At 36.0% G+C, this 22,637-nt stretch overlaps 1 protein-coding gene across 1 annotated transcript in view; it reads right to left on the bottom strand.

The window, feature by feature from the left end:
• The window catches only part of LOC135087202 (cyclic nucleotide-gated cation channel subunit A-like), a 56,505-nt gene extending 36,260 nt beyond the window's left edge, over window positions 1–20,245 (bottom strand). The window contains exon 1 of the mRNA XM_063982042.1: window positions 20,129–20,245. The gene's annotated coding sequence lies outside the window, so the exon portion shown is untranslated. The remainder of the gene's footprint in view (window positions 1–20,128) is intronic.
• Window positions 20,246–22,637: the final 2,392 nt, after the last annotated feature.

Raw genomic sequence — 22,637 nt, 5'->3', positions numbered from 1 at the left:
GTCAATCTTCCGACAAGCGTCATCAATAAGAAATCAGAGGGCTTAGTGTGAGTTTACAAAAAATTCTTAAAAATTTCCGCTAGGGGCACTGTACAATCCGACATACATTTAATGTATTTTTAATGTAAACTCACACTCAGCCCTCTGCTGGCTACTTACTATGTACCACTTTGGAAGTCTGTCTTTTTTTATAATAAAAAAATCATGCAATTTAAAACAAAAAAAAATCTATAGATAAGTATCTAAAAATTACATTGAGCTTCCTAAAAAGTCAATCATTTGAAAGATATACTTCCAAAGTGGTACGTAGTAAGTAGCAAGCTGAGGGCTGAGTGTGAGTTTACATTTAAAAAAAACATTGAATGTATGTCGGAATGTACAGTGCCCCTAGCGGAAATTTTTAAGAACTAAAATTTTCATATATTTTATGTAAACTCACACTAAGCTATCTGATCTCTTATTGATGACGCTTGTCGGAAGATTGACGGCAAAATCTGTAGATGGAAAGTTCTGTACCTAGTTGAAGGCTTTAATCGTCGTGTCGGTGAAACATTCTGTAGCTGGAAAGGCCTGACGTCGAAAGTGAGGTACCTAGATGAAAAGTTATGTCGGCAAAAGGCCCGTAGTTAAAAGATTCTGCTGGCGAAATGGAAATAAATGAATCGTCCTGTCGGCGAAAAGTCCATTGACGAATCGATCGTAGGCGAACGGTTGCGGAATCACCAGTAGCAATTATAATATTTTGTATAGAGTTTTCACGGATTTCAACCTTTACCACTCAAAAGCTGTATTTTATCTAATAAAACAATTTTATGAGACAAAATGGAATCCCCTTTCAGAACTTAGGTTGTGTTTTGTGCTCATCCTTAAGAGGCCTCTTCACGTTACACGACCCATGAAATCCTTCTGACTACAATGATAAATAAAATTAAATGATTGACGAGTTCATCTTAGGCTGAATTGCACCAACTGTCTTCGACCGTAACTTTAACAATAACTGGTGCTTTTTGTTTATGTGGAGTTTGACAATTTTTTGACGTTTGTTAAAGTCAAAGTAAGATGGTGCAACTCAGCCTAAGTATGTAGGTAAGTCACTTTGAAAGATGTTAAATAACGCATAGTATTCTGTTCAAAGTCAAGTTATACTGTGATTGGTTGAATTTCAATATTTAGGCTGGGTTTCACGACCCAACTATGACCGTAACTTTGACGATAACCGGTGCTTTTTGTATGGATTTTGACAGATTTTTGACTTTTGTTAAAGTTAAACTAAGATGGTGCAACCCAGCCTTAGACTCATACTTACTTAGCGTGGGTGTTTCAGGCCAGTGTCGTCATATTTCCAATACAGGCTTTAATTACGTCAACAGCTAGATACTCAAGCACAAAAGCCACTTAATTATTCAGAATCGATTAATCTACACTAACTAAGAAAAGAGGTTTGATTGTTTGAATTGAAAAGTACATTACGAGTATGCCTAATGAACATAATAATATTATTTACAATTACCGCGGTACGAAGTTCGCCGGGTCAGCAAGCTACCGAATAAAGGGTGTACAGATTCAGTTCCCGCGATCTAGAAAATCATATTGGCGTTACGATATGAAGCGGACAGACACAATTTGATGCAATCAGATAATAGGATTGATTGATTTTAACCATCGACGCCTGATAACAGTAATATTTTACGTAGTCACTTTTTATTGCGGCCAAAACAAACGTGTGTACTACGGCAAATATTATTATGTGTTGTGTATAGATGAATGTGATCAAATGGGTTATTCGATACAGAATTGAGACCATGTAACATAGCATCCATAATAAGTACCTTAAGTGCCTTTTAAGAAAGTAGGTGTCAATTATTTTATTATAATTTCAACGTGAATAGCACATTACTAGTAGGTATTATGTAAGAAACACAAAATGTTTCTTACGTATGAACATCATAAGATATCTTTAATAATTTTGGGTGTTAAATGCGTGTTGTTTAATTTGTATTTACAAGTTATTTCGATACTTATAATAATAAAAACTTTCTTAGTCAATAAATGTGAAAGATAATAGTTACGAATAGGGGTCTTAAGCTTATCTGGATGTAAGCGAAATTTATTGGATCCCATTTGAAACAGGGTTTTTTTTTACTTTAGGTGTTTTAAATTGTGGCTTTCGAATCTATAATGTAGTCCTAACATTTATTATTTAAAATAAACTACGCCTAATTTCATGTAAAAACGCGAAAATAAGTTATTGATTCATTATTGACATTAATAACACCGGTCAACAAAAAAAAAATTTTTTTTTGCGCATGGATTTTACTTATTATATTCTGATCATATAAGCAAATTTATATAAAAAAGTGCGATTACAAATCGAAAATATTTGCTTTTTAAAGAGTTACAGCGATTTGAATTTTCCATCTTCATAGTAGAATGTCTCTAAAGATGCACGTCACATTCTCATTGGGATATATTTATAGATAATTATGGGGGCTTATTCGCAAGAACAAGGGGCACGCTTTCATCAAAATATAGTGGGATTTGAGTGACGACGTTACCAAGGCCAGTAAGCTGATAGGGTTAGATTTTTATGAGAAAAATCTTCTATGGAACGTGACAGGAAATTAGAACTTTTCATTTTTAATAAATATTTGGACTCTATTTTAAATTTTCTCTTGTGAGAATGAATCTTAAATGGATGTTTGGTATGTTTTAATAATCAGAGAGAATGAAAGAAAGAAAGAAAAAAAAATATTTGGCAACAAATTAAATCATCTCTATGTTCATGTTTCATACATTCATTGATATGATTTTTTCTATTTTTTACACATAAAAGCAAATTCAGAAAATTTTTTTGTTGTTATTCTTATTTCTAGGTATTAAAGCAATAAAAATAAGCTATGCATAACCCGTGCGCAAAAATGCTGTAGACAGTTGTAATTGATTGGGTGAGTTTTTAAACTTCAAATTTTGTAAAACGCATTTTATGCCTCTAACCATAAAAAAACAATAAATAAAGTCTAAAACCATAACTAAGAAGCTACCTGTCTCAAGCAGGCAGACATGGGTGAATATCCCAAACACGTTTTTTACGCGGCGGAGCTGAGAATCGATGGGAGAAATGTAACTAGAGCGATGATTTTTTATCTGTATATAGTTTATACAGCGTTTTACACGATAGCAAAGTCTTCAGGACAATAGGTAGTTATTTTATGTACTAAAAAAATTTTCAAAGACCCAAAATCTAATAGCGGTGGCGCGTCCTAACTCTATTTCTACTCATAAATTGTGTTATTCCTTCTTTCTCGGGGATTCTAGTAATTTAAAAATAGTATAGCCATAAAATACATTAAATAAGACTTCCAAATGATATGAAAGAAATGTGATATTTCATATTTTAAGTGTTTTAAATAGCCTTTCAAAACTGTCCCACGAAAAAAAGCAATTACAGTGGCTCAATTTCGACACTCTCTTACTTCTCCAAAGAAGCTTTGAGAGACGTAAAGTTCTTCTTCCCTGCATCACTCAACTGTGTCCTCCTGATCGGGCTATAAAGACTTGCGACTTGTGGTATTGTTTTTCCAGCAGACCCGTAAATATTTGTATCAGCGGCACAGGAATACAAAATTTTTCAATTTCGCTGGCAAGTGTATGAGTGAAAGCTACTTACTTAGATGCTAAACGATTCTTTAACATGATTAAAGTTTGGTGTTTTGTTGTATCTGCATACAGAAATTATTTATCAGAATTATAGTTTTCTTTATAATTTGAATTTTGTAACAGTTTTTCAATTCCGGTGGCGCAATTTCGGTGGCTCCGGTGGCGAATCTATTGCCGGAATTGGTCTTATTGGCTCTAGAGCATTGTACCTAGGTCTACTAAGGTCTCAGTCATAACTACAATATCGTCAGTGAATCGAAGTTGTGTGATGTACTCGCCGTATCTTGATACTGAGCTCGGTCTAGCTCAGAAGCTTGAAAAACTCCAAATGGGAGGTAGTGAAGACTTTAAGAGATTATGGTGTCTCCAACTCTGAACCCTCGCAGCAATCAGATAAGTTTCGAGTTCTGATCTTGGGGGAGGGCTGATATGATGAAGTTTTCATACAAATACTTCAGAAGTTGCATGTATCGACAGTCAATTTGACGCCATTAAAGAGACTGTAGCACAGCCCAGGTCTTGACCGAATCGAAGAAGGTACAAAAAGGCCAATAATAATGACTGATTATAGTCCTCAGTCTTCTGCATAATTTGACGCAGCATTAAATATGTACGTAGTATTACGAACGTCTTTTCGAAAATGAGGTTGTCTGGGAGACTGGATGTTGGATAGCGAGAGTGTCATGTTTCAGGAAAAAGCTGCCTCACCTGACTCTGGACCATCGCCAACGTCCATTGCATTCCAGTCTCTAGCACCACCACCATGTCTTATTTTTTGGTTTATCGACCAATAAACATGGTGGTATTTAAGAGAACTTTAGTACTAGCATTCCATCTGATTTCATAAGCTCAGTTGTGATTTCATTATCTCCTGGTACATCGCCGCGATCGTTCTAAAATAAGTCGATTATTTGATTCCCGAGAAGTCGTTGAAGAAAATTTACTTAATGAATGGCAAAAAAGATGGGATACGTCAGTCAAAGGACGTCACTTATATAAGTTCTTCCCGAATGTACGCGAACGTCTAACTAGGCGATGGTTAGAAATCGACCATTGCTCGTCGCAGTTCCTCACGGGACATGGCAACTTTAAACATAAACTTCACGAATTCAAACTAGTTCCGTCTCCTTTTTGCGAGTGTTCCACTGATGATGTCAGTCATGAGCAGTCTGCCCATCATATCTTGTGGGAGTGTGATCTTTGGAAACATGAACGTGATATAATGCTTAATTCAATACAACATACATCTGTTTCCGCAATTTATTACACCGATCTTGTCGCGACAAGGAAAAATTTCCGTGCTTTTAAGCGATTTTGTGAAAAATATTATTGGCAGGTAGTTGCTATTATTGCTCATAAGATAGGCCCCCTTAATTTAATTTATTGTCCGTGGTGCATAATCTTTTCTTGAAGGTTTAAAACCTTTGTTTGTCACCTGTCATCCGCTTTGCAATGGAGGGAAGTCGAACCTTAATTTCGAACTCCTCCTATGTTCTTCTGATTAATTTCGTTGCGGGTCCAATGACAGTTTAACTTTCCCCCGGGACAAACTTGACCTTCATTGGTTGGGTTTTTGTGGCGGTCAAGCTGTAGATCCTGGCTACACAGGAGTTGCAGTGGTGGGAACGAGAGGTGGGAATAGTCCCGTATCTCCTGGTACATACCTTGTTGTTTTTAATAGGGCATTCTAATCTCACTCAAGCTAAAGTCTAGGATATCTTCGCTAAAGTGTCGGAATAATCTCGATCTTCAGCCTAATTACTAGTAGTGCTTCTTAATCTCTCCTAGCAGCTTAGGCATTTACCAAAATGGTTCTGCTATCCTCGTTATTCATGTTGGTATATTCAATTTGGTCCTCGCAAATACATACTTTCGATTTATTACAAAAAATCGTCTCTATAATACACTTTGTATCAGCGTGAGGACTTGGATAGCTATTTATACATCGATACTAAGCAGAATCTTAAAAACAGATGAGAATAGTCCTGAAACAGCTAAAATTTCCCTAGTCTCGTAGGTTGCAATCTATTCTGCCACTCGAGATGAAAATTCGTGGGGCTTTGGAGCTGGATTGGCACTGGTCGTGGCTTAGGCTTCATCAGTCGACAGCTTTTGAGCATCTTTTATTCGGCATTCTTCTATTCCGGTGATGACTTCTTCTTCTTCCTCGGTCCCTCACTGATGAGGATCGCAACCGCAGATAGTGTTCCTTCATAGACTGCGGTCATAAGCTGTGTGGTGATCGGAGAATGCAAATGTGATTAAATTGCCTGTTCGTCTAAAAATGATTACTACATTTTGATTTTTGCAGTACTATTAGGGTGCAGCTCTGTACGCTTTTACAGTTCTGGCATCTTTTGCTAGGCCTTCTCTCTCTATGAGGCTGGCTGGATTTAGTCCTCCGTTTCTTAATTGTACTACTTTCATCTAGCTCATTGTCGCTAGGTTTGCATAGTTTTCCGTTAAATTACCCTGTCACAAATATGTAATGTGTTAGTTCAGTAGCTGGTATAGATCTAGAAATATCTTCATACTTAATCTCCAGTTCGCTTGGTCTTTAGCGAATAATTAGTTGCGTAATTCTGAGTATAGGATAGGTATGTTACCATCATGAAAACTTGGCTAGCCTGGACCAATATTTTTACTTATGGAAGATAAACCTAACACCAACCTGGGGCAGTTGGTCGCCCTCCCGGGACTAGAGTTGGTTTCTGGGTTTGAGGGTCATTTATGATGTCTTTGTGATGACTCTAGAATAACGGGGCTGTTGGCGGCTAGAGCCAGAAAGTTTTGGATTTGTTCTCTATGGAGAGATTTTGCCGTTATCACCATGCTTAGCAGGCTGGTTGGTAGTTCCAGTATGGTAGTATAATACCCGGAAAGATGCTGCAGCCCACCCTCCAGTATTTTGATTCCTTAGTCGGCTATTACGACTCACGTGGGAAGATTCGATGCTTTTTTAGGGTCACAACACAGGCCTGAATATTGTTTTTAATTATAAACATCTTTACTGGATAATAATACTTAATTGATTACAAATAAATAAGTAATTTGAGACAATCATCCGTAACATTCCGAAGTCCGCTGTATAAATAAATTTCGGTGGATTGGTTCTTAATTCCGGTGGCTCAAATACAATTTCGGTGGCTCTTGATAATTTCAAATTGACATATCTCGAGAAGTATTAATAATATTTTGATCTCTACCATATCATTGAATAATACAAGTTATTTACTATTATTTCTGCCACAAAAAAGTTTTGGAAAGTGGAAATTAAAATTCGCCACCGGAATTAGGCAAAAAACGAGTTTCACCCACATCAGTCAACCAATAAAACCCTCGACAAGGACAAAAATATTTCATAAATCATTGTCGGAGGTGAAATTAAAAGTAAGAAAATTAAAAGTTTCCGGCGAACGCGTCGGGAAAGCGTGATTATCGCTACCTCGCCGCCTATCAATAAAAATTATCGGAGATGTGATCGCTGACCTGATATGCACATTCTGAATAAATTAATTATTATTGATCATCCTGCAAATGAAAATTACCTATAATCGAAGTGAAAATGAATTTGAGACCAGTGTGTCTCAGTGTGTCAGACCAGACTCGGAGCGTAGTGTGAGTTTACGTCAAACGCATTGAATGCGTAAAAAATGTCATTAAATGAGTGACGGATGGTACAGCGCCCCTAGCGGAAACTCTCAAGAGCTAAAATCTTCATTTATATTGTATCACATGTGCAGTGATCGCCATCACCATCGCTGACAATATGAGCTGCACGCGATGGTTTGGCCGAAGCTTACAGTTCGAACAGTTCGAGTTCGATTAAAACAGTTGCTTACTTCCATTGTGTCATTTAATATGACTTATTTGGGTCATGGGAGCGGAGGATGCTTAGTTTTTTTTTAGTTTCAGCGAAAACTTCTGTTTCCTCTAGAAATATTTTGTACCTCACCGAATGATTGACAGGTGGAAAATGATGCAGGCTTCACTTTTTAGTGTAAAGGAAAATTGTAATACTTGTAGCGAGAGCCAAGTCTCTTGATATAAATAATATTGTGTTAATATCACAATATTATTTATATTTAAGAGAACCCCGCAGTAAGTAAGTCTTCTTGTTTTGGACCCATTGTCTATAAAACATAAATATCTACTAATTTAGACATAGTGGTGTAATAAGTATGCAAATGCTCTAAAATATTTACCCTTTGAATTCTAGAAGGTTACATTTTAAATAATGTACATATTCATAATATGTCATTCAAGCGACGCGTTAGGCGGGCGGCCGCGTAATCATGTGTCGCGGGGGTTATTCAGACGTGCCCGGCGAAGCGGAACGCCTTGTTCTCAGGATCGCACCCACACTTGTTTTGATAACCGCCCGATTATGCGGTGTTTATTTTTATGAAATACTAGCGGCCGCCCGCGACTTCGTACGCGTGAATCCTGTTTTTCCCGCTAATTCCCGTTCCCGTGGGAATTTCGGGAATTCCTTTTTTAGTGCACCTCTACGGTACCTAAGCTACGTCCCTTCCAAATTTCAAGTGCCTACGTTTAGCCGTTTAGGCTGTGCGTTGATCTGTCAGTCAGTCAGTCAGTTTCTCCTTTTATATACAGGGTGTTTGGCGCATCGTGTGCCAAAATGATTTGGCAGATAGAATGGGTCATTTCCTATATTTTCAGCCCCCATAACACGTTCCATGCCGGGCGGCTACTTTTATATTAATTTTTTTAGTAATTTCACCAAAATACCCAAATCGCATCATTTAATTTCGATTTAAAAAAAAACTACTAGGCGTAGCCTCAAAGTAAATATTTTGTTTTGACGTGCATTGATGTAGGGTTGCATCAAATCTAAATTTACTGGCAAATATCATCTAGTTTTTTTTTAATTCAGCTTTGAAGTTTTTCTAAAAGTTAAAAATGGACTGAACATTTAAGTTTACATGGCTATAAAAAAATAAATAAAAGAGATAGCGATCTTCGGATTTTATCAAAACTTCTCTAGTCTATCCTCATTTAAACGGTATACTAATCTTGTTTAAATATTAACAATAACTTTACAAATTACTTAAATTAGTGCATTGACTCTACTCGGACTGATTTGCGAAATTTGTGTTTATAGCCCCTTTTGTGTGAATAGCACGTTATTAAACACCTAACAGGTAAAAATTATTTATCTTATGCAATGTAAAAACCTTTTCCCTATCGTTTTTCAATGTGGATTTCTTGAATTTAAGGACGAAAATAATTATTTTGATCGTTTATTAATTATTACAAATTTTGTTCAAAATGTCCGCCTCGGCAACGTATACACTCACGACATCTTCTAATTTCGACTGTTGTCGTATGCAGCCACATTTCTCTTTTTATTACTACAAAGGCGTTTTCTATTCGTTGTTGTAGTTCTTCTATTGTTTGAAACCAGTTCTTTAGCTCGTCCCCAGACGTAAAAATCTAACGGAATTAGGTCTGGGGAACGTGCAGGTCACTGTATAGGGCCATCTCTTCCAATTCACGAGTAGAAAACGCCTTTGTAGTAATAAAAAGAGAAATGTGGCTGCATACGACAACAGTTAAAATTAGAAGATGTCGTAAGTGTATACGTTGCCGAGACGGTCATTTTGAACAAAATTTGTAATAATTAATAAACGATCAAAATAATTATTTTCGTCCTTAAATTCAAGAAATCCACATTGAAAAACGATAGGGTAAAGGTTTTTACATTGCATAAGATAAATAATTTTTACCTGTTAGGTGTTTAATAACGTGCTATTCACACAAATGGGGAAATCAGTCCGAGTAGAGTCAATGCACTAATTTAAGGAATTTGTAAAGTTATTGTTAATATTTAAACAAGATTAGTATACCGTTTAAATGGGGATAGACTAGAGAAGTTTTGATAAAATCCGAAGATCGCTATCTCTTTTATTTATTTTTTTATAGCCATGTAAACTTAAATGTTCAGTCCATTTTTAACTTTTAGGAAAACTTCAAAGCTGAATTAAAAAAAACTGGATGATATTTTCCAGTAAATTTAAAACCCTAAATCAATGCACGTCAAAACAAAATATTTACTTTGAGGCTACGCCTAGTAGTTTTTTTTTTAATCGAAACTAAATGATGCGATTTGGGTATTTTGGTGAAATTACTAAAAAAATTAATATAAAAGTAGCCGCCCGGCATGGAACGTGTTATGGGGGCTGAATATATAGGAAATGACCCATTCTATCCGCCAAATCATTTTGGCACACGATGCGCCAAACACCCTGTATATTTAGATATTCTGTGAATACATAATTTACTAACATGGAAAATTAGGTACATAGGTCAGATACAATAGCCCTAGAATGTATCGTCAATGGAACCATTTATGTAACGCAACTTTGGAATTTAAGCTGTTATTAACCCTATGTTACTACTGCACTAACAAAATGTCAAGCTTAGCATGCAAGAAAGAATTTTGAATTTTAGTTAGAAATGACTTGTTAGGTAGCTACAAGCTGCCTACATACAAGTTTGTGTAGAGTTAAAAAAGCTCTCGAACGTCTTGTCAACTTTTCGAAATACTTAGTTTGGAACTCCAAATGTAGAAATTCCTTAAGATGCTCCTGCGACAAATATTACTTGCATATTCGATATTTTCAACGAGCTAAAAATGCAATTTTGTCAGTACAGTCTGGTTGGTGAAGGGTTGCCTCCCGTAAAGTAATAAAGTGTTAATATAAAATAAGTTAGTGCAATCTTTTCTTGATATATCACCATCACGAAAAGTGAAATAATTGACAATTTTACAGGATGTTTAAACTTGTCGACTCGAATACACAAATCAACATTATTAAATTAACAATTAGAATTTAACATGATGAGTAAGTACCTAGGTATTTTATGGCGCTATTAGTCTACCAGTAAAATTATGTTACAGAATGAGTTTGATACATCTGGAACATTCTGGTTTACTTACCTATCATAAATATCAAATCTTTAATAATTTAACATTTAAATAAGCATCCCCGAAAATACTTAATTCGACGAAATAATATTTTCGCGGAATAGAGACGTGTTAAATCTTTGAACCATTGTTCGGTATCCTATTAATGGAATGCGTAGACAGTTCCATGAAATGCCTATCTATTTTTAGGCTAATAAAAACAAGATCGTAAAAATTTACTAAAACAACAACATATTTTATAAAGGACCAAATATTTAAGTTTTTCTGCGTGGTTAGACCGTAACATTTGTTATGATAAAATTAAATAAAGTGAAATGCTAGAATTCGTGCTGGAACCGATTTATAGTAAAACTGCATCATTCATTAAGTTTCTGATACTCATAGCCGAAGTGGGCGTTCTCGCACTATCCCGTCTTTTCCAGGGAATACTTTCTCGACCCTACCACGAGCCACAACTATGTGTAGAGTTTAGAAATTAATTACTTGTCAAAATTCTCGTTAAAATCTAAATACAGGGTGTTTGGCGCATCGTGTGCCAAATTTATTTGGCGGATAGAATGGGTCATTTCCTATATTTTCAGCCCCCATAACACGTTCCATGCCAGGCGGCTACTTTTATATGAATTTTTTAGTAATTTCACCAAAATACCCAAATCGCATCATTTAATTTCGATTTAAAAAAAACTACTAGGCGTAGCCTCAAAGTAAATATTTTGTTTTGACGTGCTTTGATGTAGAGTTGCATCAAATTTAAATTTACTGGCAAATATCATCTAGTTTTTTTTTAAATTCAGCTTTGAAGTTTTCCGAAAAGTTAAAAATGGACTGAACATTTAAGTTAACATGGCTATAATAAAAAAATTAAAAGAGATAGCGATCTTCGGATTTTATCAAAACTTCTCTAGTCTATCCCCAGTCAAACGGTATACTAATCTTGTTTAAATAATAACAACAACTTCACAAATTCCTTAAATTAGTGCATTGACTCTACTCGGAATGATATTCAAATTTTGAAGTTTGAACCTTTTTTTTACTTTACAATAAGTTCAAAGCAGGTAAAAACTTAACAAAATATTTACTTTGAGGCTACGCCTAGTAGTTATTTTTTTAAATTGAAATTAAATGATGCGATTTGGGTATTTTGGTGAAATTACTAAAAATTAATATAAAAGTAGCCGCCTGGCATGGAACGTGTTATGGGGGCTGAAAATATAGGAAATGACTCATTCTATCCGCCAAATCATTTTGGCACACGATGCGCCAAACACCCTGTATATAAAAGGAGAAACTGACTGACTGACTGACAGATCAACGCACAGCCTAAACGGCTAAACGTAGGCACTTGAAATTTGGAAGGGACGTAGTTTAGGTACCGTAGAGGTGCACTAAGAAAGGAATTCCCGAAATTCCCACGGGAACGGGAATTAGCGGAAAAATCCTTTTGTATGAACAATCTAAACCGCTTAAGTTAGATGCTTGAAATTTAATGTGCAGGTACCTTAGTAAACTTAAAGCTTAGGTACAACAGGATATCGTAAAATTCCCACGGGAACGGGAGTTAGCGGGAAAAAACATATGTATGAAAAAATCTAAACTGCGTAAGATAGACGCTTGAAAGGATGATGGGCACAAATGTATGGAAAGTGGTACCCGCTCCAATAGCCATAACCAATATATATTTCAAAAGGCCTTTAGATGTAGGAAAATGTCTGCTATGGGGCCAGTTCTAATTCACGTTTTGAAAGCAGTAATTCCACTAAGTATTATATGAAAGTATAACACAATCATCCATGTATACGAGTATGTACTATGACCAGAATCTATTAATATAACTAAAATAAACATTCAAAAGGAAAGGATTGTACCTTCGATGAACTACCCAAGCTATTAGCCCTTTATTCGCTTTCATCATCATCATCATGATCATTTTAGCCATAGAACGTCTAGTTGAACATAGGCCTCCCCCAGTGATTTCCACAATGGCCGGTTGGTAGCGGCCTGCATCCAGCGCCTTCCCGCTACCTTTATGAGGTCGTCGGTCCATCTTGTGGGTGGACTTATTGGGTCTTGTGGGTTTATTCGCTTTAGCAACCCATAATAAAACCCTTAAGAAGTAATAAAACTCTAACCCCTTTATTAATAAAAGTTACACCCTAGTTGAACTCTGGCTTAAATTGTCATTTGGTATGGAAATGTCATTTTAATCCAAGGTTTCTCCTAGGTGTAACTTTTTATTAATAAGGGGGTAGTAGTTCTTAAAAAAAAAAAATATTTCACAATTATCCCTATCAATAATTATAGAGTTAAGGAAGGATGCTGGAGCAGTAAACACTTCATGCCTCGCACAACCTAAGTACCATACTATGGACACGTATGAGACTTAGGTTACACAAAAAGTAATGTTTATCTTCGAACGCAACCAGATCTGAGGCTGGTGGCCATAGTAAATGTTGTTCGTCTTGGTAAGACCTTTCAAATGACACTACAAACATAACTATTGGAGCCGGGTACTATTTTGCTAAAAAGTATGTTTATCTTCGAACACAACCAGATCTGAGGCTGGTGGCCATAGTAAAAGTTGTTCGTCTTGGTAAGACCTTTCAAACGACACTAGAAGCATATCTATTGGAGCCGGGTACCATTTTGCCCATTGTCCTTTGGCATGCAGGTACCTTAGTAAACTTAAAGCTTAGTTACAACAGGATATTGCAAAATTCCTACGGGAACGGGAGTTAGCGGGAAAAAACATTTGTATGAAAAAAATCTAAACCGCTTAAGATAGATGAAGGGGGTAAAACGGGATCCACTCGTACGAAGTCGCGGGCGGCCGCTAGCTATCATCTAAATATACAGGGTGTCCCAAAAACAATGGATAACCCTATAACCATCGATAGGCCTCGCCATGGTCTCCCTTACCTTTCCCTAACGTCAAATTTTGACCCCAGTAAAAATATCACCGTTTTCAAGATTTTTAAGTTTTTGTGCAGTTTTAGAAAATTGCCACCTGCGATTACTTTTTCTCATGCCATTTCTACAAATGAGGTTACTTTTCAATCTAGTCTTTTTCCTTATCACAAAGGATAGTTGGGCTATCAAAAGAAAATATTAAAGTTCAACAAACTAGTTTACAAGTATGAAAATTTTAAGAAATTGCAGAGAAGAAGGAAAAATTAATTCATTGTCTTGCACTTTTGATCAGCCATCGTGTAAAAAAAAATGTAGGAAGACAATCGTGCCCATTACCTTAAAAACTTCCTTGGTTAATTGAGATTCTAAAAAGGTATCACAAGCCTATGTATTCTGTATTATTTTTATCTTATGGCTACTTGAATAGCAACTAGTATGAAAACTGCAAAAATGAGTTTTTCTCGTAATAGTTAAACTAGGACTGCATAGTGGCATTAAATACAAGTGGATAATTTTTAGCGTAGGAATTTTAATAAAGCAACATTTTATCATCATCATCATCATCATTTCAGCCATAGGACGTCCACTGCTGAACATAGGCCTGTACCCCAATGATTTTCATAATGACAGCTTGGTAGCGGCCTGCATCCAGCACCTTCCTGCTTACCTTTATGAGGTCGTCGGTCCACTTTGTAGGTGGACGTCCTACGATGCGCTTTCCGGTTCATAGCCTCCACTTTAACCCTGCTGCCTCAGTTTTGCAAACTACTGTGCCCTGCCCATTGCCACTTCAGCTTGCTGATCCGTCGAGCTATGTCAGCGACTTTAGTTCGTTTACGGATCTCCTAATTTCTCATACGGTTTCGTAAAGAAACCCGAGCCTAGCCCCTTCCATAGCACGCTGTCCAAAAAATCCACGTTTCCGAGCCGTGTATTATCACGCGTATCTGTCTATAGGCACATTTATAAGGTTTAAAACAAAGATTAAGTAATGACAAAAACGCAGAACGGACGCCCAATGGGGCAACAGGGTTCAAGTGGAGGCTACGTACCGGAAAGCGCATCGTAGGACGTCCACCTACAAAGTGGACCGACGACCTTATAAAGGTAAGCAGGAAGGTGCTGGATGCAGGCCGCTACCAAGCGGTCATTATGAAAATCATTGGGGTACAGGCCTATGTTCACCAGTGGACGTCCTATGGCTGAAATGATGATCATGATGATGATAAAATGTTGCTTTATTAAAATTCCTACGCTAAAAATTATCCATTTGTATTTAATGCCACTACTTATGCAGTCCTAGTTTAACTATTACGAGAAAAACTCATTTTTGCAGTTTTCATACTAGTTGCTATTCAAGTAGCCATAAGATAAAAATAATACAGAATACATAGGCTTGTGATACCTTTTTAGAATCTCAATTAATCAAGAAAGTTTTTAAGTTTCATACATTTTTTTTACACGATGGCTGATCAAAAGTGCAAGACACTGAATTAATTTTTCCTTCTTCTCTGCAATTTCTAAAATTTTCATACTTGTGAACTAGTTTGTTGAACTTTAATATTTTCTTTTGATAGCCCAACTATCCCTAGTGGTAAGGAAAAAAGCTAGATTGAAAAGTAACCTCATTTGTAGAAATGGCATGAGAAAAAGTAATCGCAGGTGGCAATTTTCTAAAAATGCACAAAAACTAAAAAATCTTGAAAACGGTGATATTTTTACTGGGGTCAAAATTGGACGTTAGGGAGACCATGGCGAGGCCTATCGATGGTTATAGGGTTATCCATTGTTTTTGGGACACCCTGTATAAAAGGAGAAACTGACTGACTGACTGACAGATCAACGCACAGCCTAAACGGCTAAACGTAGGCACTTGAAATTTGGAAGGGACGTAGTTTAGGTACCGTAGAGGTGCACTAAGAAAGGAATTCCCGAAATTACCACGGGAACGGGAATTAGCGGAAAAATCCTTTTGTATATATTATAAGTGGGTACAGACCCATTTCGCACAATACCCTATGATCTGTGTGCCGGAAGAGCAAAAGTTTTACCTAAGTAGTTTATCTGGCACTTGATATATAAGTACTAACTTGTTTATCAATCAGTGGGCACTTTATTAGCAAGTTGTAAAAAAGATACTTAGTATTTTTTTTGAAAGAAGCACCCGTAACGTATGAAACTTTATCGTCATTCATTATTATGTAAGTGGCATCAAACTATTTAAATAACATCAAATAGTTATAATAACTGCACTTAAATGCAGCACGACAGAGTTTTCCAATCTGAAAGTGCCAGTTTATAAAGTTTTTTGCCCCGCAGCATCCATGACAGGACTGTGAACTTTTTAAACGGTTTTCTCTAGTACTTTAAAATCGTTGGCCACGGTATTACACGGAATATTAAACACCTTCGAGAGTATCGCGACAACCTTAAAATGCGATCCCTATTAACGCTGAACGTGATTCTACAGCTTTTATTTTTAGAAAAATAAAAAGGACAAGCTAAAAGAACGTTATTTTCACCGTGCATTAATATAAATGAATTCCCGTTTACTGGTTATGGATCAGACTTTTAAATTAATCGAAAGTGTTATGATTTGCAGTTCTAAGTGCACGCCATTTACGGCAATAGACGTGCGATTTTAATATTTAGCTATTTGTTACTTAGATTTAGCATTAGGTGGGTGTAATAGGTAATAGGTACCTACCATGATTCCAATAGTTGAAAACGTAAATTTCAGCTTTTACAAATCCACCCGATAGAAAAAGAAGTAATTTAATGGTTACTAACTATTCATAAGACTCAATTAGAAGGTATAGGTATGCAAATATAATAAAATAGTAATTATGCTTTTACTAACCAACAAAACACAGTCGCCTAGGTATGTGTTGTATCTACCCAATGAAATTAATTAAACTCGCTACTAAGTACGCTTCATTTGATTTATCGGTTATCTATAAGTATCGATTCAGTAATAAACTTCTGTGTGAAAATAATGAAGCTAGCAAAGTCATTCATAAGGTCTGATTTTTTATCTTCATAGATTTTATCAGCTGAAAAACTTTGACATATTGGCAGTTTTGAATAGATAATACTTATGTCAAGTAGAATACCAATATTATCCTTCAGTTAAAAGTTATGTGGCGACATAAAAGACCCCGAAGCACACTCGAAAATACAAATGTTTGGGGCCCGAGTTTATTGCTTATTGTTTCTTTTTAGTATGTGATTTACCGGATTGCTATTTCTATAAATCACCCTTGAGCTTTCCAGAATACAGTTGAGTATATCACAGAATCGTTTTTCTTGAGCTTTTTCCGAACTAGGTAGATATTGATAGGTTTTTATAACATTGCAGTTTACTAAACTATAACAAACAGAACAGGGACAATTCTTAAACGATAAGTGATCTCACGCGATTATTTCTAAACTATACAAGACATCGAAAAACTGGTTACTGATCCTGAAAGTGCTTCACGAGCTCTTTCCAACGGTATAAGTAATAGGTTACAGAATTAACTGGATCTATCAGAAAATTCAATGTTTTCAGCCTCCATACTAAATGTATGCCAGCCACACAATATTAGAAGTGTTATTTTTTTCCTTAAATTGAACTCCTAAATTGCATTCTTATTTAAAATTATTCATGGAAAACATTGGTTTTAGGTTTTACTTGCTATAATATTATCAAGACATGAGTACATGACTATGGCAGTACCTACTAAATTTATGGAGGCTGGAAACATTGAATTTTCGGATAGATCCAGTTTATTTCGTAACTTATTATTGGTACCGTTGGATAGAGCTTGTGAATCACTTTCAGGATCAATAACCAGTTTTTGGATATCTTGTATGGTTTTTAGTATTAGTTATGTGGTTTTACTAAATGTATGGAAGCTGGAAACATTGAATTTTCAGATAGATCCAGTTTATTTTGTAACCTATTATTGATACCGTTGGATAGAGCTCGTGAAGCACTTTCAGGATCAGTAACCAATTTTTGGATATCTTGTATAGTTTAGAAATAATCGAGTGAGATCACTTATCGTTTCCACCCTGTATATCCTGAGACACAGTTTTGAACAGGAGCTTGCTATATCATTCTAAAGTTTTTACATACCTATCGTTCCTACTCGTATGTACGGAATAATCGCTTGGGTATTCTTGTTATTTCAGAACACATTTCGTATACAAATCGAATATGTTCCTTAATATAAGTTTGTTACAGTTTCGAAACGTGTATTAAGTGACAATGCGGCTACTGCGATTTAATTTAACTTTACCGGAGACGAACGAAAATGCATTTCTACTTAATACAATGTAGTTTTCTCGCAGAACATTTATGCGTTCCGTGAATAAGCTTGGATGCAATTTGATAAGCTTAACAATATTTCAGTGCGAATGCTACTCCGTGTTATATTAAAAAGTCATCTTGTTCAATGTAAATAAATATGATTCAACTACAGTTGATTTTATTTTGAAAATTAAGGCTGAGTTGTACCACCTAACTTTGACCGTAACTATAACGATAACCGGTGTTTTTTGTATGGAATTTGACAGATTTTTGACGTTTGTTAAAGTCAAAATTAGATGGTGCAACTCAGCCTAAAGCTAAAACGGATCGGAACAAAAATCGATCGAATCTAATATCTAACTATACCAAGGTAAGAAGAAGTTGATTGAAGAAAACTTCAAAAAACTCATAAAATTAAAATTTACTGGACGAATCTGAGTAAGCGTCCCATTGGATGCAGGCCAATTTAGGTCTTTTCGCAAGAGATCGATGGGAGAGGTATTTATTCAGTCCATGACTATGTGTTAGGGGAGGGTGGGGGAATTGCGGACGCTGAAGGGAAATAACGCATAACATTCGTACTATTAGTAATAATCAGTTTGTCTTTATTATATTATTAATCTTTAGTTAAACATTTACAAAAACAGTTATACTTATTAAACGAGATCAATCAACAAATGGAATATTTTTAGCAAAAACAAAACCTTGTCTGTCCGTAAGGAGGGATTGAGTAGGTACTTGCTAGTCCGTATTTACCCCGCGTCCGCAATTCCCCCATCCTCCCCTATTGGGTGGTGGATATTCAATTCCATAAATGCTTACATTAAAACATTGTTCCTACTTGGTACACATAAAGTAGTCGAACTTATCTGCTCTATAACTCTCAAAATTGTGAGTTAAGTAGATATATCATTATAAAGAGTTAGTAGCGATTGGTTAGCTAAATATAAAAATTTTATGTACTAGGCAACTATGTACTATGTGTTATAATATGTGTTTATAATAGTGCGTTTTATAAACCTAAGTCCTACCTAATTGATGCCTACTGAAAAGTGAAAATTTCAAATAACCAGGTAGTTAAGTTGTACATTTCCAAACCTATTGTCGCGTTAATTTAAGGAACCATCATTGCAAAGGAGATTGGAGTTTATTGAGTCCGTAAGGTGTCCAGAAAATCAATTCAATTAAAACACGCAGCTGAGGTAATTTCCATTAATTGTCGGTTCAATTCTTTCAGGGGAGACAGGAACGAAATGAGCCAAGGACTATTAACTAATTAACCGAATGGAACTAGATTTTCCAAACCAGAATTTGGTTTCTGTTATATTAATATTGTTAAACTTTTTCTTACGTCACATCTCTATTATACGTCTGGTTAGAAACATACAAATTTTTCTGTGCCGTCGTTGGTTGACTGGTAGAAAAAGATTAAGGATTAAAAGATGGCCACCATTTAAATTTTTATATTACTTATTAATAATGTGCTGCGTGAAGAAATAAATATTAATCTTGAAAATAGACATATTAAAAGAACAAGGAAAACATTAAAGTAAATGTAACATCCCAAAATTATTATTGGATCAAACGCTGTCATTGTGGTTTTATTTTTGTACGAAATTTTATTATGAAAAGGAAATATAGTTATTAGGTATTTATCTTCTTGGAAAATTACTGCGACCTAAGTTCTGCTTCAAAACACTAACATATAGTACTTTCATAATGAACTATGATTTGGTCCAAAAAGACATTTAATTAAGGATGTCATTCGAATCTACAGCACGATCATTAGCAGTCGAACACAACCCTTGACTAATTAGGCGATTACGAAACGCAATACTTACTTAGTCAATGTTTTTCTGAAGTGAATTAGATACCTATCTTTCTTAGATAACTATGGTAAAAAGTATACCTACACTCATGTTCTTTATACAGAAAACACGAAAGCCTAATGAAAATTTAAATCTGCGGCTTAAAATATTTTCATCACTCTCTTAGCCGCATTAAGCAACTACGAGTAAAATTATAAAATCTACGAATATCATGGTATTCTAGATATCGCAAAGTTTTCAGCTAAGGAAATTCCTTTTCTGTTACACCTACAGTAGGCCGTAAAAAGTTTTGCTACCCTCAAAACTACCAGTCCCAATTCAATACGATGGCACTCTTTGATAAGTTTACATTTCTAAGTTTAACTCTCATCTTGATGGGCACATCAAGCAAATTCTTATCGCTGTGCTAGTCTTTATTACTATCTTTTAACTATCGCAAGCTTTTATTGGCGTATTAATACATGGTGGCAGTAATAATTGTGATCTTACCTTGGTACTTTTGAAATCCGTTAAAGATCGGTGATGTCACTGTACTCGTCTAATGTGTGATTGGGTGACACATGTTGATGGAGCGTGTGTATCTAAACGCGCGCGTGACACGACAGATTGGGGTAAGGGGCGGGAAGCTTCTGCCGAAGTTGGTTCGCGCGGCGCGAAGTACCGCGGGCTTTTGCGATGTAGACGTCGCGGGCCGACGCGCCGCCACCTCTCGTCTCTCCTCTCCGCCCGCCTTCCAAAGATACTAGCAATAAAAATGGCACCATTTTAAAGGTTCAACTTTTAACTTTTAATTGATACCAAATTCAAAAACCATTATTTAAAAAGATTTATATGAAGTAAAGAAAAATACATGTATCAATTGTTTGATACGTCACGAGTTTCGGCCTATTTACCCCCTATAAAAGCATGAGTTATCTTATGAGTTCTTTTGGCTGAAAGCTTTTTGCGGCTGAAAGATTTTGGCTTTCACACGTTGATCCATACACATCTCCGCTACTTTTGACCCTTGACCTGGGACGAAAATGGATTCTACACCTACAGAAGCAGCACAAATAGTTTCACTTTTGCAAGAAGGGCTCAGGCACGTCAGCTCAGCTCCACATAAGCCTATCCTACTGGGTTTCAAAGTTTTTAGACACTTTCGGGAGGCACATCGCCAGGGATGACCGTTTTATCGTGTCAACCTCTCTTCAAAATCATCATTTGACCGGTATCGACGTCCAGCAAAAGCTCAGAAATGTTCGTGAGATAGCTGTTGGCGAATGGACAGATCGTCTAAGATTCGAGCAATCGAATTTGACTCCAAAAAGGTCTGCCACAGCCCCGAAACTGTCAACAGAGTCACCGACAAGCACGCCTTCAATTTTCTCGCACCCATCTTGATTGAGAAGTGGATGAATTTGGTATCAAACTAAAGTTGAATCTTAAAAATGTTTATTTTGCATACAAGATCAAATTATTTAGTGTACCTACACAAGATTGCGTGGAAACAATTTCATGTAAGTGATTCCATAGTTTTGCTCGCGAGTGTAGTTAAAAGAACGTAAGTTCTTTTTAAAAGTCTAGCAACATGTTTCAGATGTTGGAACTATTGTTGCATTGTAGAGACGTAAATTTTGAGTCCTAGATGGATACTTACCTACCTGAAAAGTAAGCGATTTTATGAAACGACTAGGAAACGCAATGGCAAAGAGAAAATGCATTTATCAAGCTCCAGCCTGCAGCATCACTCCTTTATTTACTTAGGTCCGTCCGTGTAATGTAAGTACCTTTTAAAGCACTTAATGCACGTCCTATGGCTTGTCATAACATCACACACAACATTCGGGAGAACATATTGACTGGGAGAGAGGCAGGAAGGCCTATATCACAGGAAATAGGTACAATTAGGGGAAAGTAGTACGAGATGATCCCCTTAAGCGGGAATCGCTGTAAAATACATATTTTTCAATGTAAACCAAAAATAAAGACGATTACTACTAGTATATTTATCTATCCAACTTTCCTTATACTCAAAATCAGAAATTAATTGAGGTTTCATTAAAATATTTCATTTTTTGCAAAACCTTACAAAGTGATCATCTTATACACCCCTGTGGGTAAGATGATCCCCCAGGTAGGGGTAAGATGATCCCTATGATTCTATTCTATGATCTATTCTTTTCTGATTGTATTCCTTTCGGAGTACCTAATTATCCGAACAAATCGTTAAAAAGTTAGAAAAGAAAAACATTTACGAATTAAATAACGAAAATAACCTATTCTTTCTTAGTACCTGCTAAAAAACGTTTAAATAATTTAAACGCTTTTTGGCTGGAGCTGTGTTGCATATATCACAAATAAATTCACCTGCTTCATCACCCTCTAACCCAGCACATGCTTTATGGCTCCATTTTCCACATGCATAACATTTTATCCATCCTTCACCCTTATCGTATCGCTTGAAAACTTATCTGTTCAGTACAGCCACTCAGTATCATCTTCTTCAGACTCAGGTGAGTTATATGAAGTTCTCTTTCTTTTATTTCACTTCCCTTTACCTACTCCATTGACTTTTTTGTTTTAATTCCCAGGGATCATCTCGTACATATAGGAAGGGATCATCTTGACCCAAGTCCCACTTTTTGTTAAATATTTGCTACAATAATCTACAAGTACGCGGCCATGTTTTTATGGCCAAAATATTAAAATTAAACATAATAGAAAGCCTAAAGACAACAGTAGTTACATTTAACATTGTTTGAACAAAAGTAACATAAACTCAAAGTCATGCCTATTTTAGATCAGAAGTACACAATTTTTCTTTTTTCTCGTCAAATTCGATATATCGCTCACGCCACCATTACGATTTGACTGAGGCGGGGAGGTGTCCAGAGCTATGTTTTACCAGTGAAAGAAACTAAATGACGTTAGTGGTTTCAGCACAATCGCAAAGGATCATCTTACCCCAGGGGATCAACTCGTACTACTTTCCCCTACCTGCTTGCCTACAAGATGT

The sequence above is a fragment of the Ostrinia nubilalis genome, chromosome Z (genome assembly GCF_963855985.1).
Source record: "Ostrinia nubilalis chromosome Z, ilOstNubi1.1, whole genome shotgun sequence".
NCBI lineage: Eukaryota > Metazoa > Arthropoda > Insecta > Lepidoptera > Crambidae > Ostrinia > Ostrinia nubilalis.
This window is presented reverse-complemented; position numbering and strand designations above follow the sequence as displayed.